This window comes from Gopherus evgoodei, chromosome 1 (genome assembly GCF_007399415.2).
Source record: "Gopherus evgoodei ecotype Sinaloan lineage chromosome 1, rGopEvg1_v1.p, whole genome shotgun sequence".
In the NCBI taxonomy this organism is placed as follows: Eukaryota; Metazoa; Chordata; order Testudines; family Testudinidae; genus Gopherus; species Gopherus evgoodei.
Window position 1 is genome coordinate 85,577,067 of NC_044322.1, and position 27,438 is coordinate 85,604,504.

A 27,438-nucleotide genomic window follows, 5' to 3' on the forward strand; every position below is an offset into this window, starting at 1 on the left:
CGATTTGCAAGGCTTTTAAGCCAAGAACAAAAAAGAAGCGGGACATTAGATTGAAGCAGCTCCTGATGGAAGTGGCCCTGACATTGTCACCCCCGGCACTGAGCACGAGCCAGTCGGTGAGCAGAGGCACCCCTACGGCACCGGGCGTTGCCGGTACGCCTACGGATTCCTGGCACCGGCCACCACCGGCACCGAAATCGACTCCACTCCGCTCCCTCTCCCTGAAGAAGATGGCGAAGGGTCAGACGGCAACGCCAGTGTTGCAGACAGAGACTGCACCTAAGACTGACCGCCCGGCACCAATGCCTGCCGCAGCACAGCCAAAACCAGTGCCATCGACTCCAGCCCCACGAGGGCAGTTAAGTCCGGTACCTGACAGCTCCCCGGCACCGGCCGTGGTCGAGCTCAATTTACCATCTACTCCGGAGACTTTCTCTGCGATGAGGGACTTGATTGCCATCACCGAAGCGGCACCGCCCCTACCCCTGGCATCGCCGGTGCGGGTATTGCAGTCCCTGGGCAAGCCGACCCTGACCAGACCGCCGTCGGTCAGTGTAGCGGACCGGCACTGATCAAGTGTAGCGGACCGCCGCTCTGAGTCGAGACGTCACTCCCGATCTCGACGTCACTCCCAATCTCGACGTCGCTCCCGATCCCGGCACTGGTCCTCGCCACGGCACCGTTCAGACTCCCGGCACCAGTCGGACTCTCGCCACCGATCAGTCTCTCGCTCACCAACCCACTACTCGTGATACCGCTCCAGCTCCCGGCACCGTACCAGGCACCGTACCTCCCGGAGCAGATCAGGGCGTAGAGACTCGAGATCCCGGTCGACCTTCCGGCACTGGGCCGGTCGCAGGTCCTGGTCTCGCTCTCGGTACCGCTATGCGTACCGGCACCGGTCCCCACGATTGAGGGGTGCAAGGTCAGTCAGGACATCGGCTCCAGGCTTTGCTGCTCCACCTTAGCCGTCCAGACAGACGTCTGCATCCTCCCAGGCGGACAGCTATTACGACCGGGACCGGGATACAGAGGTACCGGCGGGGGTCTTCCAGGACTCTCGGCCGCAGGACATAGGACCTCAGCAGTGGTCCTTCTGGACACCCTGGGCGTACCACCAAGCCCAGGGTGCTCCTCTGGTCCAGACCCGCTCTGCTGCCTCAGAACATCGAGCACCAGAGGCCACCATTTCCCGCCCCCCCCCGCGGTTAAGTCGGAAGAGCACATAGCACATCCTCCGGACTCCCCGGGGCAACTGGAGCAGGAACCGTCCCTGGAGCAGGAGGCCGTCCAGGACCCTCTCATTCCCGGGGTATCCTCCTCCTCCTTACCAGATGAGGCTGTGGCGGGGACCTCATCCTCAGGGCCCCCGCCGATAGACCTCAGGGCCCATCAGGACCTCCTGCGTAGAGTGGCCCTCAACATCAACCTCCCAGTGGAGGAGGTCCCGGAAGTCGAGGACCCTATAGTGAGCATCCTCACTGCGGATGCCCCCACCTGGGTCTTGCTGCCATTCATTAAGACCATCCAGGTCACTGCCGACACCCTCTGGCAGTCTCCAGCCTCCATTCCACCAACGGCAAAGGGAGTTGAGAGAAAGTACACGGTACCCTCTCGGGGGTACGAGTACTTGTACGTCCATCCTCCTCCCTCCTCCTTAGTTGTCCAGTCGGTCAACAAAAGGGAACGAGATGGCCAGCAGGCACCGGCCCCAAAGTCCAAAGAGGCTAGACGGATGGATCTCCTGGGTCAAAAGGTGTACTCAGCGGGGGCCCTACAGCTCCGTGTGGCCAACCAGCAGGCTCTACTGAGCCGATACAATTACAACACTTGGGTGGAGGTGGGTGGGTTCTCCGAGCTGCTACCCCCAGACTCTCGCCAGGATTTCAATGCATTCCTGGAGGAGGGTAAGAAAGTGGCCAGGACCTCTCTCCAGGCCTCCTTAGACACGGCCAACTCAGCAGCCAGAACCTTGGCCTCAGGGATTACCATGAGGCGCATTTCCTGGCTCCAGGTCTCTAACCTACCTCTGGAGCTGCAGTACACCATCCAGAACTTACCCTTTGATGGCAAGGGTTTGCTCTCAGAGAAGACTGATCCCAGGCTGCAGAACCTGAAGGATAACAGAGTCATCATGTGCTCGCTGGGGATGCATTCCCCTGTAACCCAGCGTAGACCCTTCAGGCCCCAAACACACCGCCCGTATTTTCCACCTCGCCAGAGGCAGGACCTCAGTAGAAGGCGTGGGGGGGGGGGGCCGCAGACGCCAGTCCGGTTCCCAAGGGGGCCAAAACCATGGGCCCTCTAAGGTACCACCAGGCCCCAAGTCCAACTTTTGAAGGTGCCCCGGGGACGGCATACCAGCCTCAGGACAGGATCCTCTCCCTCCCTTCTTCAACCGCCTCTCCCACTTCCTCCCAGCGTGGTCCCAATTGACATCAGACCTTTGGGTTCTGCGCACAGTGAAGCAAAGATATCACCTCCAATTTGCTTCATCACCACCCTCCCACCCCCCTTCCCGGTCCCTCTTCAGGGACCCCTCTCACGAGCAAGCCCTCCTATAGGAGGTCCAATGTTTCCTCGCTGCAGGAGCTATAGAGGAGGTACCTTTAGAAGAGAGAGGAAAGGGGTTTTACTTCCGATATTTTCTGATCCCCAAGTTCAAGGGAGGCCTCAGACCTATCCTAGACCTGCGCGGACTCAACAAATGGATGCTCAAGTTGAAGTTCTGCATGGTCTCCCTGGGAACGATTACATTGCCATCTTTCCACCGCACAGGAAGTACCTTCACTTTATGGCCAACCACCAGCACTTCCAATTCACAGTCCTCCCCTTCGGCCTCTCCACGGCCCCGAGGGTGTTCACGAAGTGCATGGCCGTCGTTGCCGCCCACCTCCACCGGCAATAGATACATGTGTTCCCGTATCTGGACGACTGGCTCCTCAGGGGGTCCTCTCAGTCTCAGGTACGGCAATATGTCAACATAGTTACGGACCTATTCTCTCGGTTGGGCCTACTCCTTAACACCAAGAAATCCACCCTGGTCCCCACGCAGAGGCTGGACTTCATAAGGGCAACGCTGGACTCCACTCAAGCCAGAGCCTACTTGCCTCAGCCTTGCTTCCAAGTGATCGTATCGATCATAAGAAGCTTACAGGCCTCCCCAATCACCTCAGCTTGCACCTGTCTCGGACTCCTGGGGCATATGGCTGCATGTACTTATGTGACAAAGTATGCCAGACTCCGCATGAGACCCTTCCAAATGTGGCTCCATTCAGTCTTCCGCCCAGGCAGGGACCCTATAGACGTCCTGGTGACAGTTTCCCCCCGCGCTACGCTCCCTCGATTGGTGGCTAACTCCATCCCTGGTATGTGCAGGGATGCCTTTCCATCCACAGCCGCCATCGATGACCTTAACGACGGATGAGTCATCCCTCAGTTGGGGGGCCCACCTAGGTCACCTGCGTACCCAGGGCCTTTGGTCGTCCCAGGAGCTGACACTCCATATAAATGTCCGGGAGTTGAGGGCAGTCCACCTTGCCTGCCAGGCGTTCCAACAACATCTACACGGCCATTGTGTTTCGGTGTTCATCGACAACACAATGGCCATGTACTACATCAACAAACAAGGAGGGACCTGCTTGTCTCCCTGTGTCAGGAGGCCATTCGACTCTGGGACTTCTGTATACCCCGGTCGATAGATCTAGTGGCGTCCTTTCTTCCTGGGGTCCAGAACGCGCTGGCGGATCAGCTCAGCCGGTCCTTTCTATGTCACGAGTGGTCAATAAGACCAGATGTCATCCATTCACTCTTCCGGAGGTGGGGATTTCCCCGCATAGACCTGTTGGCCTCCTGCTCGAACAGGAAGTGCCAGGAGTTTTGCTCCTTTCAGGGTCTCTCTCCGGGGTCGATCACGGACACATTCCTCCTGTTGTGGAGGCACCACCTGTTGTATGCTTTCCCTCCATTTCCCCTAGTGCACAAGGTCCTGTTGAAGCTCCGCAGGGACAAAGCGCATCTGATCCTGATCGCACCTGCGTGGCCAAGACAGCATTGGTTCACCACACTGCTAGATCTGTCCATGGACACCCCAGTGCCCCTCCCTCTCCTCCCAGACCTGATCACGCAAGACCACGACAGGCTCCATCACCCGGACCTGCGAGCCCTCCACCTTACGGCCTGGCTCCTGCATGGCTGAACGCGGTGGAGTTGAGCTGTTCCGCTCCGGTTCAGCATGCTCTCCTTAACAGCAGGAAGCCTTCCACTTGCTTCACGTACTTGGCAAAGTGGAAACGCTTCTCTTGCTGGTGCCTAACTCAGGGCGTTACTCCTTTGGAGGCCTCGATCCCCACAGTCCTAGACTACCTCTGGTACCTTAAGCAGCAGGGCTTCGCGACATCCTCTCTGAAAGTGCACTTAGCGACCATATACACTTTCTGGCCAGGCGAGGGTGGCCACTCTGTGTTCTCCCACCCCTTGGTCTCTCGGTTCATTAAGGGCCTAGAGCATCTCTATCCCCCCGTACCGTCGCCCTGCCCCTACCTGGGATCTTAATTTGGTCCTAACCAGGCTCATGCTCCCACCATTTGAGCCACTAGCGACTTGCTTGCTCCTGTACTTATCATGGAAAACAGTCTTCCTGGTGGCCATTACATCAGCCAGGCGGGTCTCCGAGCTGAGAGCACTCAAGGTGGACCTGCCCTACACTGTTTTCCATAAAAACAAGGTACAGCTGCTCCCGCATCCGGCGTTCCTCCCTAAGGTTGTGTCTGCCTTCCATACCAACCAGGACATCTTCCTCCCGGTCTTCTTTCCGAAGCCCCACTCTTCTCGGCAGGAGCAGCAGCTACACTCCTTAGATGTGCACAGGGCACTCGCCTTCTACATTGAGCGAACAAAGCTGTTCCGAAAATCTCCTCAACTGTTTGTGGCGGTCGCGGAACGATTGAAAGGCCTGCCAGTCTCCTCCTGGGTGACTGCATGCATCCGTGCATGCTATGACCTAGCTCATGTCCCTTCGGGCCACCTTACAGAGTACTCTACTAGAGCTCAAGTGTCATCAGCCACCTTCCTGGCGCGTGTGCCTATCCAGGAGATATGCCGTGCAGCGACCTGGTCATCAGTCCACACCTTCACCTCGCACTACGCGCTGGTCCAGCAATCTAGAGATGATGCAACCTTTGGTGCAGCGGTTCTGCATACTGCCACATCTCCGACCCTTCCACCTAGGTAAGGCTTGGGAATCACCTAACTGGAATGCATATGAGCAATCACTCGAAGAAGAAAAGACAGTTACTCACCTTTGTAACTGTTGTTCTTCGAGATGTGTTGCTCATATCCATTCCAAACCCACCCTCCTTCCCCACTGTCAGAGTAGCCGGCAAGAAGGAACTGAAGGGTGGCTGGGTCGGCTGGGGTATATATTCGGCGCCATAGCGGCGCCACTCCAGGGGGCGCCCAGACGACCCGCCGAGTGTTGCTAAGGTAAAAGTTTCTCCGACAAAACACACCTAACTGGAATGGATATGAACAACACATCTTGAAGAACAACAGTTACAAAGATGAGTAACTGTCTTTTTTTCCAGATCTGCCAACTTGTATTCTGGGCCACAGGACAAAAATGTATGGTCTAGAAAGGCAGCTGTTTAATCTGTACACACAAAGGAATAGGCTATAAGTAATAATAACTTTTAAGTATTGGTTTCAAACACGGTGCCAGATCAGCACCTACTGAAGGTGTGGATCACTTAATCGCCTCATAAGAGCATATGAACACTAATGAACTGTAACTACTAAGGAGCTACCTCTGTGTGTTTAAAGGATTTTCTCTTGCATCCACATATGTCTCAGTGACATCAAGCTAGGGTTATTATAGCACACCTGCATCTCATTGGCTCAAAATACCAAGTGAAATACAGTATGATTTAGTCTAACAAACCCAAGGCAAGGAAAAAGACTTCAATTACTGATGTTTCAGGTAAGCAAATTTCAAATCCAGAGCTTAACAATTACATACAACTGACACGGCTAAGGAAAATTCAGTTAAAGTTAAAGATGCAAATTTATTTCACCATTCAAATAGGACTATATTGTACCCTTGATTTCTAAGGAAAACAACCTAATTGAAATCATTGGGTATTTTGTGTATTAAAAAAGGATGATACAATATGGCTTGCTTGAATATCAGGTCTGTAAAAAGAGCCTATCTGCCTATTAGGTTTGTTGTAAAGTAATAGAATCACAGAATATTAGGTTTGGAAGAGACATCAGGAGGTCATCTAGTCCAACTCGCTGCTCAAGGCAGGACCAACCCCAAATAAATCATCCAAGCCAGGGCTATGTCAAGCCGAGCCTTAAAAAACTCTAAGGATAGAGATTCCACCACCTCCCTAGGTAACTCATTCCAGAGCTTCACCACTCTCCTAGTGAAATAGTGTTTCCTAATATCCAACCTAGACATCCCCACTGCAACTTGAGACCACTGCTTCTTGTTTTGTCATCTATAACCACTGAGAACAGTCTAGCTCCATCTTCTTTGGAAACGCCCTTCGGATAGTTGAAGGCTTCTATCAAATTCCCCCTCACTCTTCTCTTCTGCAGACTAAATAACCCCAGTTCCCTCAGACTCTCCTTGTAAGTCATGTGTCCCAGACCCCTAATCATTTTTGTTGCCCTCTGCTAGACTCTCTCCAATTTGCCCTTATGTAGTGGAGGAACCAAAACTGGATGCAATACTCCAGGTGGGGCCTCACCAGTCCCAAATAGAGGGGAATAATCACTTCCCTCGATCTGCTGGCAATGCTCCTACTAATACAGCCCAATCGGCCTCCTTGGCAACAAGGGCACACTGCTGACTCAGATCTAGTTTTTTGTCCACTATAATCCCCAGGTTCTTTTCTGCAGAACTGTTGCTTAGCCAGTCGATCCCCAGCCTGTAGTAGTGCATGGGATTCTTCCTTCTTAAGTGCAGGACTCTACACTTGTCCTTGTTGAACCTCATCAGATTTCTTTTGGCTGAATCCTCCAATTTGTCTAGGTAACTCTGGACCCTATTCAGACTCAGACTCAGACTCAGACTTAGACTCTAGGACTGGAAGGGACCTCGAGAGGTCATCGAGTCCAGTCCCCTGCCCTCGTGGCAGGACCAAATACTGTCTAGACCATCCCTGATAGACATTTATCTAACCTACTCTTAAATATCTCCAGCGATGGAGATTCCACAACTTCCCTAGGCAATCTATTCCAGTGTTTAACTACCCTGACAGTTAGGAACTTTTTCCTAATGTCCAACCTAAATCTCCCTTGCTGCAGTTTAAGTCCATTGCTTCTTGTTCTACCATTGGAGGCCAAGGTGAACAAGTTTTCTCCCTCCTCCTGATGACACCCTTTTAGATACCTGAAAACTGCTATCAGGTCCCCTCTCAGTCTTCTCTTTTCCAAACTAAACAAACCCAATTCCTTCAGCCTTCCTTCATAGGTCATGTTCTCAAGACCTTTAATCATTCTTGTTGCTCTTCTCTGGACCCTCTCCAATTTCTCCACATCTTTCTTGAAATGCGGTGCCCAGAACTGGACACAATACTCCAGTTGAGGCCTAACCAGCGCAGAGTAAAGCGCTGCAGCATATTTACTGCTCCAGCATATTTACCTTTCCCCGCAGTTAAGTGTCATCTGCAAATTTGCTGAGGGTGCACTAAATCCCATCACCCAGATGATTAATAAAGATGTTGAAAAAAAGCAGTTCCAGGACCCTTGGGGCACTCCACTTGATACCAGCTGCCAACTAGACATCGAACCACTGATCTTTATCCGTTGAGCCCAACAATCTAGCAAGCATTCTATTCACCTTACAGTACATTCATTCAATCCATACTTTTTTAATTTCCTGGCAAGAATACTGTGGGAGACCATATCAAAAGTTTTGGTAAAGTCACATCCATTGCTTTCTCCATATCCACAGTTATCTCATCATAAAAGGCAATCAGGCAATAGGAAGGTATATGGGAGATATGTTGTATAATCATGCTATCAAAGCTTTCCTATTGTTGAGAAAGGGCAATAGTTTTATACTTTGTATGTGTTGAATCTATAATAAAAGGTTCAGCAATAATCTTAACACAGGAAATATTGTAGCAGAATGGAAGCTGAGTAAGCAGAATGCAAGTGCTTGCAACTCAAGACTGAGTGTTTTTTCTATTTATTGCTCTCTATGTCTGATTACACAGGATACTTAGTGAAATACATCATAACATTTGGGTACATGAAATAAATGGAAAGATCCTTTATTTCACTGATTTTTTTTAGTGTACTGGTATAAAACAACCCTTTTCTCAGAACTGTTGCTAAATAGCACTCAGCAAAGAGTATCTAATGGTCAGTAACTCTAGGAACCCCAGTCCTTAGGTTAAAAAAATCCTCTAACAATTTAAAAATCAAGTATTTAAAAACAAAACTAGTCACCTGAGTACTGCAATACCAAATACAAACACAAATCAAATAAAAGAGGGCCTAACAAACTTTAACTACCTACTATATTACAATGGGAAGCACCAACAGATGCTGTAACACAAACAAACCAGAAATTCTGAGAAATGGTGATCTACCAGTCAGGCAACACCTCACAAAAGGTCACAGTGACTGGCAACTATAAATGGCAACTTGGTTTAAAAAAAAAGCAAACACAAAAACAAAGAAACAACCAAGCTTTACAGTAAACTTACAGAACAGTAAGTAAACCACAAGCAGCTAGCCAAAAATAGGGATATTCCAAGTGTTCCAGTTAGAATTGACTTTTCATGAACTATTGTTTATTTACAAGTAATGTACAAAGTCCAATTTCCCTGAACACAGGAGGAGCCAAATAGGAGACAGTGTCCTTACTTACAGTCCTACTCATATATTTGCCAGTAACACACTATACTTTTCCAGTCTGAGTAGCTTCTTTCTCTGTCTGTTTTGTCTGCCTGAGTCAGTTCCTGTGTATTTCTCCCATGCACCCACACCCCCTTACCCAGAACAATATCCATAGAATCCCTACAGCCACATAGTCTTAATTCCTGGGTAGGCTTGCATATGCTTTTATTTTGGGTGGGAACTGCTATGAAGGGGTTTAACTGTTTCGTACAGTTATCTTAAAAGATGTTTTGGCAAACTCATAACAATATCAATGTGACTCACACATATATGTAAGGACAAAAGTTTGAGCCTTGAATTGTAAGCACCTTTTTAAAAGATTTTTGGTATATAAGGGTTTTATTTGAATGTTTCCACCGTTCAGACATCACATTCGCTTGTTGAGTGTTGTCTGACAGCACAAATTATTCTTAAAAAGAAAAGAATCCATACAACATTTTATAAGCCATGTAATCATCATTCCTCAAATGTCTGACAGTGATTGCAAGTAACAGAATAGTAGGCCTCAAAATGCTTATTATGAGCCTCATACCACCCTCTTCCAAATCAATAGCTAAACTCTCACTGATTTAAATGAGTGAAAGAACAGGCTTTATAAAGGGAAATAAGTAGCTGTTCCCCTGTGGATAGTTACCTACAATTCTTGGCAATGTCTCTTCTGTTCCTCACCTCCTCAGATTTGTATGGCCTCCCCATTTATGTTCTATGTACTTTGAAAAGTAATAAACATTTTTAAATACAAAAATACATTTTTCAGCAATATTCTTCAGAAAGATTCTGTAAAATCTTATTCTATGGGAAAGTGCACTTCATTACATGTGAGTTAATAAAAGGCTGAGGACAACCATAATCCTTCTTATTAAAGCAAAAAGTATAAAATGGATGGGGAGATATAGATAATTGTACACTAAGAACTAAGACCCTAATTTTTAAAATGTATTTAGGCATTGCTCTGCTCAGCGTTTCTATCCCTAACTGACTTGGGAGTTCAAATCTCCTTTTCAAAAGTTACTTTCAATAAAACTTAGGCTCCTAGACCCAGACCCTCAAAACTATTTAAACACTTTACTCACATGGTTTTAATCAAAATCAGGCACCTCCTTTGAGAATTTGTGGCAGACACACCTAAGTCTCCTTTTCAAAAGAGACTTGGATGCTTAATGTTCAACAGACCAATGCCTAAGTACCTTTAAAATTTAAAATTTAATTTAAACATCTGGAACCATGATACAGTATGTTGCTCAGTTACATATTATTCTGAGCCATTTCTACAAGGGTATTTGTTATAGAACTACATCTTATTTTGACACACAACTCTCTTAAGACTTGAAACCCCCTTGTAAACTGAAACTTACTGCCACATGTAAGTAAATTGGTTTTCAAAGACAGACTGACTATAGGGAGTATGCATTTATCATGCAGCAGTCTATGTTACAGTTGCCTATAATGAGAAATTGAACAGATAATTTTTTTCTTTCAGACTATTCTTCCCTGGAGATGGTCTAATATTGCTCTAGATTAGCAAGTACAAATTTTATTGCCACAGTACAGAAAAGTTTGAAATTAAAGTAAAATAAAAGTAAATTAATTTAGTAGATCGTTATAGAAACTGTCCCAAGACAATTCTGTATATTAGTTACAGAACATTAAGAAGACCTTAAACAACAGCACATCCCAGGTACCACTTTTGAAGTCTCTTACACTGCAAGCTCTGAAGTATCTGTCTCAGATGGAAGTGCCACTGTGTCAGGGAATACCATATCAAGTAGAATATACTCTGTTGGCTTTGTACTTGAATACCTTGAAAACGAAGACTGGAAAAAAATGAGGGATTCACTCTCATGGTTGGTATTTGTAATATTCTGATACCACGTTTTTGTTCACTTGCACAGGAATATCCTGTAGTTATATGAAATAATTCAGAAAGTAAGGATAAGGCAGAATAACAAACTTCGGCTAGTAATAGGCTAAAAAGAATTAGATCACAACAACGAACATTCCTCTAAGATCTGCTTGTCTGTATAGTCAGATAAACAGATCATGTGTATCAATCTGTAGCTGTAGCAGTTTTGGTGACTCCCACAATCTCAAATTTCTCCCTTGCCACAGAAAGAGAATTTTAAAAAATTGTATTGCATATATTTTAAATTTAATCTTACCAATTATTTCTGAACACTACTATTTAGCTTCAAACTTCATTATTCAAGTATTAACTTAACATAGATTCAGTCTTTCCAGTGGTTTTCCAATATGATGAGCACAGATACTCTAATGATTGGCAGCCTCTCTCTGAGTCATAGCAAATAGTCAACATCAAACATCTTTAGATATCATTAGAGATGATTTTCAAAAATGAAGGTGAACAAAACAGTCTTGTGTTCTAAAAACAAAACAAAACCTTACAATCATAATCCAAATGAGCAAAGCCTATTTCCACAGGGAATTTCCTAATACATGGGTAGGCTTGTCAGAATTTTTATTTCTAATAATTTCAACAGATTAATATCAGTATTTATTTGCAAACTTTTTTTCAAGTTTTAGCTTTTTTAAAATTTACAGTTTTGGGAAATTATGGGGAGTGTCAGGCAATAAGAGGATCAGAAAATTATATAATGACAGTAGACACTAAGATTCAAAAAGATAAAACCTTATAACTTTTAAAATACAAATTGCCAACATTACATCAATGTATACAAATAAAATATCCTTAAATCAAAATGCTAATAAATTCTCAAGCAGTATTTTTCTTACTTTTCCTATTAGTTTTTCTAACTGTTTTTCAATAGTTTGTGAGTGTCCAGTCAGAATGATGTTTTCCAATCAAAATCTGAACCTTTCAAATCTATATATAGGCACTTCCATAGGCTGCCTACTAATAGTAGAAATGAAATTGTGTCCCCATTGAAGTAACGAGAGTGGGCCAAGACTCTTTGGAGATTAAAGAGGAGAGAGTGTTCAGGAATTCAACCTGGGAGTGATGAATCAGAAAGTCACGAAATGTAAGGCCAGAAGGGACGATTAGATCATCTAGTTTGACATCTTGAATATGACAGACTACACTAAACCCAACAATTGAAATGAGACCAAAGTAAGTGAGACCTACAGGAGACTAAACTATTACGTGTTACAGGAGGAGAACAGGAAGGACCAAGGTGCACCAGTGCTCAAGACCCCTGCAATGGCAGGGAAATGATTAAATGAGATATACCCAAATAATCCTGGCAAGTGACTCTCATCCACACATTGTGAAAAATCCCAAAATCACTGCCAATCTGCTCTTGAAGAAAATTCCTTCCTAACCACACACGAGGCAGTCATGAAAACACTATTCTATCATTTATAGTGTTCTTAAACCATATCTAGTAATTAAAAACTGGGGTGGGGTTGGCTTAGCACAATCTAGTAAATTACTGTACTTTAGTTGAAATAACTTTAAGTTCATACTTTTCTCTCTTAGTGCACCAATTAAAGATTGCACTTCCCACTCTCAAGGCACATGTGAACTACAAGGTATAGTACTGATGCCACAGAATTGGGCACATGGCTCTAGATTAGTAATTCCCAACCCCTTACTTCAAAGTTTGACTTGATGTAACTGTGAGGAGACCAGGAAACAGTTACATTGGGATTTACTGCTCATGCATAGAGACGGTACCTTATTCTAACCTCAGAGGCAATTTATGTCCCAGAGCTCTAAGGTGCTATATGCTTCTTGCATGGGTGTGAGGACCCTCAATTCCCATTAAAGTAGTGATCCATCACTGCCTGGCAACTTGTGTAAAGTGAGTGTAAAGGGCAAAGACTCTGATTTGAAAGTTTCGCATCTACTTTGTAAACAACCACACAAGGTGCAAGGCAGGAGAGAAACAGACCCATTCCCCAGCCAGGCTTTCTCCCAGGCTACTGGCTATGCTGCACAAAGCAGAGACTGGGAGTAGCTCAGTCCCACTCCCCGCCTATACTTGACTACCACAGAGATCAGCTGACCATGCTGAAAAGCGGGGGATCAGGTACAGTAGGAGAACAGAGCCCCACCACACCCCCACCAGGTAATGTGGGGCAGGGAGGGGGCAGGGATAGCATGGGGGGGAAGCAGACCATGTGTCCTCCCCTTTAGCTTGTTCACTTTCAGTAGAGGGAGGCACCAGTCTTATTAGAATCTATGCAATCTATGGCTGGAATGAGGCATTAGTTACCATTTGATTTTTGTCAGAAAATGGGGTTCTGTGAGGTTCATTAAATTAATTCCCCATTTACATTTTACTGACTTCTGGTTGAGTGAGGGTAGAAGCTTAAACAACCTTCCTCCCACTGTGTCTGTGGGGTATGGAACTGGCTTCTATGCTCAACTTTAGGAGAGGCACCAAAGTAGCTCCACTCATCCCCAAATCCTCAGAAAGGAGCTTGGAGCCTATCTCCCCATTCCTGTAGCATCTGAATTTGTATGGATCTAGTGATACTCTCTGCTAGTAATTTAGATGTTTAGGTCTCATGAAACTAAAACAGCCCCCCCAAAAAGTTTTGATTATTATTATTATTATTATTATTAAATATAATAATAATAATAATAATAATAATAATAATAATAATAATAATAATAATGTGAATGAAGTGCAACAGGTTTGGACTTCATAACATATGTGATCCCTTCCAGCTCTAGCTTTTTATTTATTTCTAGGGGTAAGCTACATTTTCTGATCACCAACACAACCCCAAATGAAAATAAATTTAGAAATGTTTAACATGTATCCCACTAGCCTATGGTTTACACTGTTCTCATAAACAGGACTAACAATATGTTAACATATATAGGGAATATGATGGTTAATATTGTCATGAGTTCATTATCAACTTGAATTCACCCAAACTGACTTGGTTATACAGTTGCAAGTCTCGTCTATTATAGCAACAAATAAATCTGGCTACAGGAAAACCTATTTTTGTTCTGGATCCCAACCTTACTGAATTAAAGTCAATCCATTCTGTGTCTTTGTCACGGTAATAGCCCTTAAGAGATAACTGTAGCCTGATGAAGTTGACTCAGAACGACTATTGATATGCCCCCTAAGCAGGCTTGAACTATCAATATTATTGAGCTTGGTGGGTGAATCATTTGCTCCTTGTTACAGATGCATGTGCCACATACTTTGAGTAAAAAGTGACTCATGAGATGGTAGATTATAGGAAGAAGAGCATTTTGGTCAGAATCAGACATTAGGTATGGTTAATCCTTTGATCACATCAGCGATAGCAGGTGTTACCTTTTATTTTAGGAACATGAATGTCAGAGTTTAAAGGCCAATACTTCCCTGGAACAAACATGACAAATCTTCAGTGATACCATTATGGTTGCAACCATACCACCTCTGAATGTGATCTTGTCAGATTTCACAAGGTAAACAGCATCAGCTTTGGCATCTTCAAAGGAAACCCTGGTTCCTACAGGAATTAGTGTTGGTGATTCAGTAGGTAACATGCTTTCCTCTAATTCTGTGTTGAAGAAATACCCTAGCATGCTATAAGAATGTGACACACTTGCCAGTGTACCCCCCTGGAGAGCAGGGCTGGCTCTCATCTTTTAGCACTCTCTGCTAATAGCCAGTCTGGCTATGCAGTGGTCTGATGCTTCTTGCAACTCAGCCCACTGGCTGGGTCAGAGTCCCACTCTTTCCATAATACCAATAATCCAACAAATAATAGTCCATCAACTTCACATTGGACCTTTGGTTCAAGTCCAGTCTCACTCACTCCTGGTATCGGGGGTAGGTGGGGGGGCGAGGTGTCATAAATATAAAGGGAAGAGTAGCATAAAATTCCTCCTTGGCAGCTGTACTGAATCGCCTTCCCTGTAAGGGATTAAGCAGTTCAAATAACCTAGTTGGCACCTGACTAGAAGGGCAAATGAGTAAAGAAGATACTTTCAAATCTGAGGGGGGAAGGATTTGTTTGTTGTTTTCTTTTGTTGTTGCAGATGGAGGGAGAAGCCAAGTAAATACAACATCTCCTGAAAATATACCTGGCATAATCCATCTAAAACTACAGAAATTGTAAGTAGGGCAAGGAAAAGCATTAGGATATCTTTTGTTTTGGCTTGTGAATTTTTCCTATGCTACAAAGGTAGCTTTATTCCTGTTTTTGTAACTGTGAAGTTGAGCCCAGAGGGGAATCCTCTGTGTTTTATATCTTTTTTATTATCCTGTAAGGTTACCTTCCATCCTGATTTTGCAGGTGTGATTCTTTTACTTTTTTTTCTTTATAATAAAGTTCTTCTTTTAACAACCTGATTGATTTTAGTGTCCTAAAGACAAAGGGTCTTGTCAGTGCTCATATTGCTAAGGCAACTAGTTGGTATATTATTCTCAAGCCTTCTCAGGAAAGGGAGTGAAGGAGTGTGGGGGGATATTTTGGGGGAATAAGGATTCCAAGCGACCTTCCCTTGAATATTTGTGTAAGTCACTTGGTGATGGCAGCAATACCGTCCAAGGACAAGGAAAGAAATTTGTGCCTTGGGGAAGTTTTTACCTAAGCTGGTAGAATATAAGCTTAGGGAGTCTTTCATGCGGGTCCCCACATCTGTACCCCAGAGTTCAGAGTGTGGGTGGAACCCTGACAGGGAGCTACAGTAGGCATTACCACTTGCAGGAGAAGGGTTGCACTTGGCCTTCCTCAGTGGGTTGGTAAGGAACCCAGCCTCTCCTTTTCCATTGGATTCCAACCCAGGAATACTCAGTCAGACCAGACTACACAAATCCCTGGCTGCCTCTGTGGACTGTTTCCTACCTTGCCCTGTCTTGGGATTTTGCCTCAGCCTTCTACCAGGCTCTCATTGTATCAGCTCCCCTGTCTCTGAGTCTCTTCCTCCAGATCACTGCTGAACTCAGTTTCTGCAAGGCAGCTCATTCTGCTGGAGGGAAGTTTCTCCACTCCCTTTGCAGGCCACATTATTCAACACATTCTTCCACCTTCCTGCAAGCCACTTCCTCCTAGGAAGGCTCAGTTCCTGATGCTTTATTTCCCAACTGCCTTGGGTTCCCTGTTGCAGAGGTATCTTCTTCAGGCAAGCTGTGTCTGCCAGCAGTTCAACTCCCAAACTCCAGCTAGCCTTCTCTCACTGAATAAAAGCCAAAGATCTACTTTTCTTCTTAAACAAACCCTGGTTGAACAAAGTTCAGTCATTTTAACTTCTCTCTTCAGGCTTGCTATATGCTGCAGGAGTAGCAGGGCAAGACTGCTTGCACCCAGAGGCTCTCATGAATCTATTCAGGCTCTGTATGGGGTGGTACACTCTTTCACACATGACTTTATAGAAAACAATTCTGTTAAATATTCTCTTAATTAAATGCAAAACCAACATCCAAAATATTCAATTTTTTTAGTGATCTTGACACTTTTCACAAGGGTAGAAGTGTTAACCCCGTCTAAATTTCAGTTTACATAATTCCACACTGTTTATCTAAATCCTCTCCGCAGAAAGCTCTTAATTTCCTGTCCAGGATTGTTATGTACAATTTAGTAGTATTATGTTTCCCCCCAGAACTGACTGCATTTCAATGAGGGGTGAAGTGATTTCTTTATATTAGTGATTTCTAATTGCACTGAACACAGTATGTATTTGTGAAGTGCTTTGTAATCCCTCAGACTAAAATGTGCTAGGTGACTTTCATATATATAAGATAAGGAATTAATGAAATGTAAACCATTTAAAAGTGTGATTAATGAAGGAGAGGTTAGAGCAAGATTTCATGAATCTTAATATAAATCTGAAGCTTGATATCGCACTTCCAGGAATTTTCTTTTCATCCTATGGCAGGATTTATGTAGTGAACCTTAATCCAAGTTTTTGTAACAATGTCATTTAATCAAAGTTTGTTCTCCTCTATCAAAAGCTGAATGATTGAGTTTTACACCAGGCCATTTTCAATAGACACACATTTTCCCCCTTTTGGTATAGCTAATGTTCTCTTTTCTTACTCTGAGCTCCAACAGACTAGGCCCTGAATCTGACTCATTTTGATAAAATAGAATAGAAGCTTGAGGCAAATTGTTGGTTGTGCATTCAACCTTCCTTCTGAAGGGCAAGCAACTGATTTACACAGACAATCCTGTTCTTTCTTGTGCCTAGGGAACCATTGCGGTTGAATGAATCTTTAACTTACATCGTTTATTTTTGGTTTTGGTCATTCGATGTACGATATGCACAGACTTCTTCTGTATTTTGTCATTACATTAGTTTCCTGGAGTAGTAAAGTTTGCTGACATTTTTCACAGAGCTATTATGAAAAACAAGTTGCTCTGAATGACAGATCTATAGCTCCCATCATTTTCTTCAAATAATGAATGAAAATACAAACACTTCAGAAAAATCAGACAGTACTACATTTTGATCATACATTCTCTTTCAAAGACCCCAGTTTGATCAAAGAAAGAGGCATCAGCAACAAAGAGTACTATATTTAAGTTGTCTACCAGCATAAATTTGTGGAACCCTTCTCTGTTTCATGGTCTATGTTTCTCTACTGTTAATAGTATATTTATTGCACAGTTGTAATGCTACATATCCTCCAATAATATCCATATTAATCAGGGTCTGATAAGAGATCAATTTGATACTTTTTTCTTAACATTTCCAGTATATTCTTTGTCACTCTTACTTTAAATATAATTGATACACCTTAAAAATACACATACGTTGCTTAGAGTACCCTATATTTTCAAATACCCATCTACAGTTTAGAACACTGTATTTGCATTTTTCAGCTGACATAGTTAAGAGATACAAAACATAGCTCCACAATTAGCACAAATTTTCCTCAATGCCAATCATTGCAAATAATCACCAAAAAGAAAAAAATGTTACTCCATTTTGTTTTTTGTTAAAAAGACAACAAAAATGCAGAAATATAGGCTAATTTTCCAAGTTTAATCTCTTCAAACAGGACAGAAGATGGGGGCAGGGAAAGGGAAGAATGTTCCATTAAAATTCTGCCAGCAAGGAATTCTTAACAACATTATTCCCTACCAGTTCTTCCTTCTAAATATCTCAGCTTTTAAAAGATTCCTGGCATCATCCTAATAAACAACAAAGAAATTTCTCTCTCTATTCAACAATCAAAACAAACAAACCTGCCTTTATTCCTTCACAAAGAAAGAGAGTAGAGAAATGTATGACTATTCCTTCTACTTCATAAGTATTTAATTTTTGTCTTCAGGTATAAGCAGTCTAGGGAACATCTGGAAGTACAAACACGCACCCTCCTAACTGGAACATCTACCCAGCACATTAGCTGCTGCAATTTGGACTTCTGACTAAAGCTATGCAAACTATTTGAATTTCACTATACTTCATAGACATTTCTGTATTAAAAGAAAAAAACCAATATCCTTTTGGCAGAATGAAGCAATGCCAAGTTTCAGAGGCATATTTTATTTGCCATCAAAATGAAACAAAGGCCTTGATGTTAAAGTTATACCTATAATTTACCCAAGGGTCAATATAAGCCAGATAGCCGGAAAAAATTATGGAAGTCTCTTTGAAAGTATTTTCCCATTACTTTCAATTAGTCTAAATTATGAAGTTTGGAACTAGATATGAATGTTCCCAAAATTTAGGAATAGAAAAGATGGATTTGGGACACAAGGTTAAGTGTGACTCACGACAATCGTAAAGAATTAAAGAAAATAAGTCAATCTACCTATGCCTGAGCAAAGAATTTTTAGAATAAGGAAAACACTAATATTCTTAATAAAGGTGAGTGAATAATAGTTTTAGGTTCATTGCTAAATCAATAATTAATTAATTAATATTTCTAGGGGGGGAGGGTTGAACCAAAACCAGAATTTTTCAGTAAATTGAAAAAGTCAAAAATATCTGAGTTGTATCACAACTGCATTTTTTTTTAAATTTCAGCCATTTTCAGAAAAGCATACAAAGAACTAGATTAACAAAATACTAGAAATGGGGAGCAAGAAGGGAAACAAGGAAGTCTAGTATATAACCTGTAGCCCAGTGGTTAAGGTAGCCTCTTTGGTTGTGGTAGAGAATATCTCCATAGCCCAATGACTAGGACACTTGCATAATGGGGGAGACATAAGTTCAAATTCCATTTCAAATTAAGCACAGGTGGGGAATTGATTTCTCAGTTACCCCAGAAGAAGACAATAGCCACTGAGCTACAGGTTATAAGGGTTGTACTCCCTGTCCCCCTTGAGCTTTTCGTGAATCTAGTTTTTGCTTTGCTTATCTTAAAATGCCCCAAATCAAAATGAATAATTTCAGGTTGCGTCAAAAGGAAACATTTTGATTAAACATTGCTGAAACATTGAGTTTCTTGGTTCAGAAAAAACTATTCAGAGAACTCAACGTGAATTCATAAATAGTTTCAGGTTGACTGAAATCACATTTTTGGTGAATAAACTATTCACCAAAAGAAATTTGTCCAGCTATAATCCATCAAGCTATTCTCTCTCTCTGTAGCATTTCTGCCTAGGACGACACCCTCCCCCCACCATCCCACTGCCCTCAGTGTTTTAGGTTTCTGCTACATGTTTAAAGAAATAGCACACATATCTGCACAGGTCTGTCCATTGTTAATTTACCAGCCCAGTCTTGGGGTAATTTGTAATTTAAATAAGGTGTATGTATTGGAAGGAGAGAAGGTGGATGGACATGGAGGTCAACCTGGTGAACCCCGTCCTCTCCACAAAATATTGTTAAAACGGCAACACTCTATGTTTAGAGGGAATCACTGAAAAGTATCCTTTCTTAGATTGGTCTTGTGAGTGACAACATGCAGAAATCTTTGCCCAAAGGGCCAATCCTTCTTTGTTTCTTATACTTCCCCCACTCCCGTTAAAAAAACAAAACAAAAACAAAACTGAAAAAAAACAAACAGCAGGTTTTTTCATTTCAATTTACTAGAATTCCCTTCTGTTTAGTGGTAACACTGACCTATCACAGCGTGCAGCAAAGCAGCCTGGAGATTTTTTGAAATGAAAGCCAATTCAATTATATGCATCAAGTGAAAAATGATGTATTAATTGCATTCTAAGCACAACTGACAAGGTGTAACTCAGAAAACATAGAATTATCTTGTTCAATGTTTTGTAAATGGCATTGTTAACCTAAAAAGAATCAGTGTTTAAAATTCACATAATGTTCAACATCTACAAAATTACTGAGAAATTTATGTGTAACAAAATTGGACTATTTCCTTTTTTCCATAATTATACTCGTGTATATGCTACATTTATCATAAATTTTTCTTTCAACATTGTTTTATTCAGAGCTAGAAATGGACTTAGGCCTATAATTTTTATTTTTTTTAAACACAGTATGGCTCTCTGATAAGAGACAGTCTTTGTCATCCTTTCAGACAGACATGTGTGTATATATATATATATAAAACAATGAACACCACTTTGTTGAATATATTATGTGATTATTATGGGACATTTTAATTTCCCAGATATAGATTGGAGGACAAGTGCTACTAATAATGGTAGGGCCCAGATATTCCTGAATGTGATAACTGACAGATTTCTTCACCAAATAGTCACCAAACAAAAAAGAAGTGATGACATTTGGATTTAGTGTTGATAAGTAGTGAGGACCTTATATAATAAATGGTTGTAGAGGACAACCATTTTTTGAGTGATCATGAGCTAATTCAATTTAAACTAAATGAAAGGATAAATACAAATAGGTCTGTAAGTATGGTCCTTGATTTCAAAAAGTTAAGGAATGTAGTTAAGGAAGTGGACTGAACTGAAGAACTCAAGAATCTGAATGTGGAGGAGGCATGGAACTACTACCGTAAATCAGAGCTGCCGAACCTATGTGAAACCAGCATCCCACGAAGAGGGGAGGGGAAATCACAGGGGAGGGTTGCATTCCAAACTGGATGAACAAGAACTTCACACAGGTTATTAAGAGAAAGCATAAAGCATAGAAGGAATAGAAGATGTGATGGTTCGGCAAAGACAGCTACCTCTTGGAGTTCAGAAAGCATAGGAAAAAACTGAGAACTGCCAAAAAGCCAAGTATAGCTGAATCTTGCAAAATAAATGAAAACCAACAGTAAAAGGTTCTATGGCCACATATATATATGAAGTGGGACTGATAAACACTGAGGATGAGTTGGAAATTTAAAGATAATCTGTGTATGTCCCAACACCTAAACAAATATTTTGCCTGAGTTTTTAATAAGGATAACAAGGAGCTACGGGGTAGTGGCAAAATAGCTAACGGAAACAAGGTTTGGAAGAATAAATTACCACATTGAAGGTGGAAATTAAAATTAAACAACTTAATAGGACCAAATCAGAGGACCCAGATAATCTCCATCCAAGAATATTAAAGGAACTGGCACATAAAATTGCAAGCCAAATAGCAAAGATTTTTAATGAATCTATATACATGGCTATCGTACCCTATCACTGGAGAAATGCTAATATAATGCTTATTTTAAGGAAGAGGGCAGTTTCCCACAGCTCCTATTGGCTGGGAACTGTGAACAGTGGCCATTGGGAGCTGTGGGCAGCTGTGCAAATGTCAACAAACTGTCTGGCAGCCTGCCAGCAAATTACCCTGAGGGACCACGTGTGGCTCACAGGCCATAGATTGTCCACCACTGGCTTAGGGATTAACAATAAGTATTTTGGCTATAACATGAGAACTTATAGTTGGAAGAAACACGTGGGATGGGAAAGACAAGGGTGTATTGGTTGATCACTGGAGGACTATATGCTGCCAATATGACTGGATGTGAAAAAGGCTAATGAAGTTCTATGCTGCGTCACACAAGGTATTTCTAGTAGAGACAAGGAAATGTTATTACCATTTACAAAGCACTGGTGCAGGGGTTGGTAACCTCTGGCATGTGGCTTGCCAGCGTAAGCACCCTGGCGGCCTGAGACAGTTTGCTTACCTGCCACATCGGCAGGTTCGGTGGACCACAGCTCCCACTGGCCACGGTTTGCTGTCCCAGGCCAATGGGGGTTGCGGGAAGTCACGACTAGCTCATCCCTCAGCCTGCACTGCTTCCCGCAGTCCCCATTGGCCTGGGACGGTGAACCTGCCGACACAGCAGGTAAACAAACTGGCCCAGCCCGCCAGGGTGCTTACACTGGTGAGCTGTGTGCCAGAGGTTGCCGACACCTGCACTAGTGAGACCTCATTTGGAATACAGTGTTCAATTCTGCTCCTCCGTGTCTAAAATGATGAATTCCAACTGGAACAGGTGCAGAGAAGGGCAACTAAGATGATCAAAGGAAAAGAGAACCTACATTCTGAGAGAAGACTCAAGCAGCTTGGCTTATTTAGCTTAACCAAATGAATGTGGAGGGGAGAAAATGATTGCTCTCTGTAAATGCATTAGAGGGATAAACACTAGGGCGGGGAAGGAGCTATTTAAGCCAATGGTCAATGTTGACACAAACTCAAATGGATATTAACTGGGCATCAAGAAGGTTAGGCTGGAAGTCAGACAAAGGTTTACAACCATCAGAAGAATGAATTTCAGGAAAAGCAGGGTGGATAAAAATCAATGCCTTCAAAATGCAAACAATGCAACAAAGAAATGCAATGCCTGGTTGCCCGAACGAAACAACATTAGGATAAGTGTTCCTTCTCAGGAAGAAGCTGCGTTGAAGATGATGAAAGGAACATGTCTGAACCTGCAGAATCTTCTGGTTGGCAAACTTTTTGGTTTCATACTTCTTTCTTAAGAACTGCCACTCTTCCTTCTTGACTATTCTTGAATTCTCATGTTTGAAAAAAAATATAGGTGTTACTTTATGATACTATCATTTTAGATGCAGTTGTGATAAAAAATAAATAGCTGAAATAGGCAGATTTTCCTTTTACAATTTCACCTTTAATGTAATGTGTCAGTGAATGCAATGAGTAATACTAAATGAGCAGTATGGTAACAATAATTAAATAACTGCATTGACTTATTTTGTTTAGGAGAAGCCATCCTCAACATACAGGATCCTGAAGACTATCCATCTTCTAGATCACCATCATTTTCTATAGTTTCAGAGTTATCTGACCGTGATAGTCACATCATGTATTTCACATAGCCACAGTATATCATCCAGTAAAAAGGAAAAAAAATCTCCATCATCCAGAAACAACCATAGATAAGTTGATAAGAATAAGGAGATTACAAAAAGAGGTAACTGATGAAAAAATTGAAAAAAAATTATGCAATGAACTCTCCTTTCCATATGATTGAGAACCCACACCTGATAAACATGGTTTACTCAACAAGACCAGGATACAGTCCACCCAACAGAGCAGATGTTGCAGGCAAATTGCTGGATAAAGTGTATGAAAAAGAAACTGAGCACTATGCAAAAGGTTCAGAGGGTCAAATTGTTAACCTGAGTCTTCATGGGTGGACCAATGTTCACAATGATCCTGTTGTACGTGCTTGTGTGACAATAGAAGAAGGGAATGTCTTCCTATCATGGGGTGGGACTCATCCCTGCGGCGCCTCCTGCTGGTCATCCAGGAAAGTAACATTTCCAGCCACCGGTACACCTTCTGCAAGCCGGTGTCCTGCTTGAAGCTAGGCCCAAGTCCCTTCTGGACCACGGTGCCCCTTTCAGGCCATGGTGCTGTCCCCTACCAGTACCACCACAGATCTGTGTCTCCCCTCCCCAGGGAGCCCCCACCCTCTATCTCCACCTCGTCCCACTGCCAGTCTTGATCTAGCCTCCGTTCATTGGGGCAAACTGCAGTGTAAATGCCACTCATAACCGTCAAGAGGGTTTTGGACCTGCTGCCTCTGCCTACCCTTGGGCTGTCCCTCTGCTACCCCAGTACCCTCTCCAGACTTTAACAAGACCTGCATCCTGGGGGTTTCCAGGCTGGAGCTCCCACAGTCCCTCTAGCCTTCCCTCAGCCCTGCTCCACTTTAGGTACTCTTTCTCAGCTCCCAGGCAGCCAGGCCCTTCTCCCTCAAGAGCTAGAGTAGTGGTTGGCAACCTATGGCATGCGTGCCAAAGGTGGCACGCTAGCAGATTTTTAATGACACGCAGGGGGGGCTGAGCTGCTCAGCTTGCCACCGCTCAGGTGCTTTCTGCACCTGGCTCCTGCCAGCTGGGGACCCTCTGCCAATTCCACTCAGCACCCACTGCCGGCCTGGGATTCAGTCCTCCAGGCTGGCAGGGGGCTGAGACCCCAGCTGGCAGAAGCCTCCAGCTGAAACCCTAGAACTGCGGCGGGCTGAGCCGCTCCCGCTGCTGCTGGCTCCTTGCCAGACGGGGTCCCTGTCATAAACAGATAGCTAAGGGTTAATGTCTCTTTCACCTGGAAAGGAGTAACCTGAAACACCTGACCAGAGGACCAATAAGGAAACAAGACTTTTTCAAATCTGGGTGGAGGGAAGTTTTGGGTGTGAGTTCTTTGTTCGTCTCCCTCTCGGCTATGGGAAGGATTTTTCTGTCTCCTGCTTTCTAATCTTCTGTTTCCAAGTTGTGAGTACAGAGATCATAAAACAATAGGGGTTATTGATTTTTTTCTTTTGTATTTACATGTGTGTAGTTGCTGGAGTGTTTTGAATTGTGTTCTTTTGAATAAGGCTGTTTATTCATATTTCTTTTAAGCAATTGACCCTGTATTTGTCACCTTAATATAGAGAGACCATCTTTATGTATTTTTCTTTCTTTTTACATAAAGCTTTCTTTTTAAGACCTGTTGGAGTTTTTCTTTAGTGTGGAACTCCAGGGAATTGAGTCTGTAGCTCACCAGGGAATTGGTGGGAGGAAGAAGTCAGGGGGAAAGCTGTGTGTGTTAGATTTACTAGCCTTACTTTGCATACCCTCTGGGTGAAGAGGGAAGTGCTTGTGTTTCCAGGACTGGAAATAGGAGAGGGTGGAGTCCCTCTGTTTAGATTCACAGAGCTTGCTTCTGTGTATCTCTCCAGGAACCCAGGGAGGGAACACCTGGAGGGGGGAAGGGAAATGGTTTATTCCCCTTTGTTGTGAGACTCAAGGAATTTGGGTCTTGGGGTCCCCAGGGAAGGTTTTTTGGGGGACCAGAGTGCCCCAAAACACTCTAATTTTTTGGGTGGTGACAGTTTTACCAGGTCCAAGCTGGTAACTAAGCTTGGAGGTTTTCATGCTAACCCCCATATTTTGGACGCTAAGGTCCAAATCTGGGAATAGGTTATGACAGTCCCCCCCTGATGCAGCCCCACTTACCTTGCGCAGGCGCCCTTCCAGACAGGGTCCAGGCCTCCAGCCCTGCTCAGCCCTACCAGGGCAAGCTCACTCACCTCAGCTGCCGATCTGGGGTTCCAGTTGCTGACCTCCTGACAGCCGGGGTCTGGATCTCCAGCCTTGATCAGCCTGCTTTCTGGCTTGGAGTCCCTACAGGCCACCCTGCCCTCTTCTCCTGGTCTTGGTCACTACTCTTCAGCCTCCTTGCTGTGGCCCACTGTTCCCAGTGTTTTTAAGTGTAAGTAAAAATCAAGCTACAGAAGGAAGTTACATGTTGCACAATGCATTGCAAAAAATGGAAAGCCAATTACAGATGAGGAATATATAAAAGAAGTTTTTCTCAGCAGTTCGGAGATTTTGTTCAATGATTTGCCAAATAAAGATACAATCATATCTAGAAAAAAAGAACGGCCCATCTCTGCCAGAACAGTTGAGGGACGCATAAGTGAAATGGAAGAAAACATTAAGGAAAAGCAGACGACTGCACTGAAAGACACAGCAGTGTTTAGTGTTGCAGTTGATGAGAGTGTGGATATAAATGACGTTCCACATTTGGCAGTTGTTGCAAGATACTGTGCTTCCGATGAAATCCAAGAGGAACTTTGTTGCCCAAAACCCCTGCATGTCACAACAAAGGGGAAGATATACTGGAAAATTTTGTAAACCATTTTGAAGAACGAGGAGTTGACATCAGAAAAATATTTTGTGTGACAACAAATGGTGCTCCTGTCATTGTCGGAAAACAGAAGGGATTTGTAAAGTTACTTGAAGATCAAATTGACCATCCAACAGTTAAATTTCACTGTATCATCCATCAAGAAAATCTATGTGCTAAAATTTCTAATTCAGAGCTTAATAATGTGATGAATACAGTGATGCGAATTGTGAATTTCCTTGTTGCTTGATCTGCTTTGACTCACAGACAATTTCACTGCTAGAAGAGATGGACAGGGCTTATAACGACATCCCACTTCACAGCAACATTCAGTGACTAAGTCGTGGCACTTTGGTGCACTTTGTAAACTGTTTTGATGCAATAAGGCCTTTTTGTCGGAAAAAGAACAAAACTACCCTGAACTGCATGATGACAAATGGCTGTGTAAGCTCATGTTTCTAACTGATATCACTGCTCACCTAAATGAACTCAACCTTTGTCTCCAAGGTGCAGGGCAAACAGTTCTGGATCTTTACGAAGCCTGGAAAGCATTTGTTGTGAAACTAGCAGTTATTTCCAAGGATATTTAAACTTCTAGTTTCTGCTACTTCCAACTCATAAAATAGCTATTGACATGTTGCACTGTCAATGTCGATGAGATTGGAAAGTACATGCAAGAACTGGAGTCAGAATTTTCTGACAGATTTCAAGATTTCCAGCAATTTGGCCCAATGCTTTCTTTTCTAATTAAACTTGAAAAATTCAATGAAAGCGACTTGGATTTGTCTCTATTTCAGCGGATGGGTGTTGAAGATTTTGAAATGAAACTCATTCAGTTAAAATGCTCAGTATTGTGGACATCAAAGTTTGTGGATCTGCGAAGTGCACTTGAAGCTACTGAGAGAGAGCATGGGGCCTCTTTTCTGACTTGCTGGACATCCCTGCCAGTGAAATTTAACTGTTTGAAGAAAATTGCGTTTTCAATGCTTTCAGCATTTGGATCCACATGCCTGTGTGAACAGGTATTTTCAAACATGAAATCTGTCCTCTGTCCCTCTGGGAGCTGCTTAACAAGTGATCGCTCAGAAGCCTGTGTACAGCTTAAAGTATCCAAATACATGTCAGACATTGGAAAACTCAGCAAGGAAAAGCAAAGTCAAGGATCACACTAAACTGATAAGATCTGCATTTTAATTTCATTTTAAATAAAACTTCTGAAACATTTTGAAAACCTTGTTTACTTTACATATAACAGTAGTTTGCCCATATATTATAGACTTATAGACGTCTAAAAAACGTTAAAATGTATTACCGGCACACAAAGCCTTAAATTAAAGTGTATAAATGAAAACTCGGCACACCACCGCTGAAAGGTTGCCAACCCCTGAGCTAGAGGGAGTCCCCTCAGCTCTTGGCTTCACTGGCTTTTATAGGGCCAGCTTCAGTCTGATTGGAGAGTGGCCCAGTTGTGGCTGCTTCCCCAATCAACGAGCCTTTAGCTTTCAGCCCCAACCCTCTCCCAGGGCTGGCTTCAAGCCCTTTCAGGGCAAGAGCAGGTGACCACCCTGCTACACTTCCTTACAGAAACAATTGATATATCAGGAAATGCACAGACAGCAGATTACTTACAAGAAGTAGCAGTA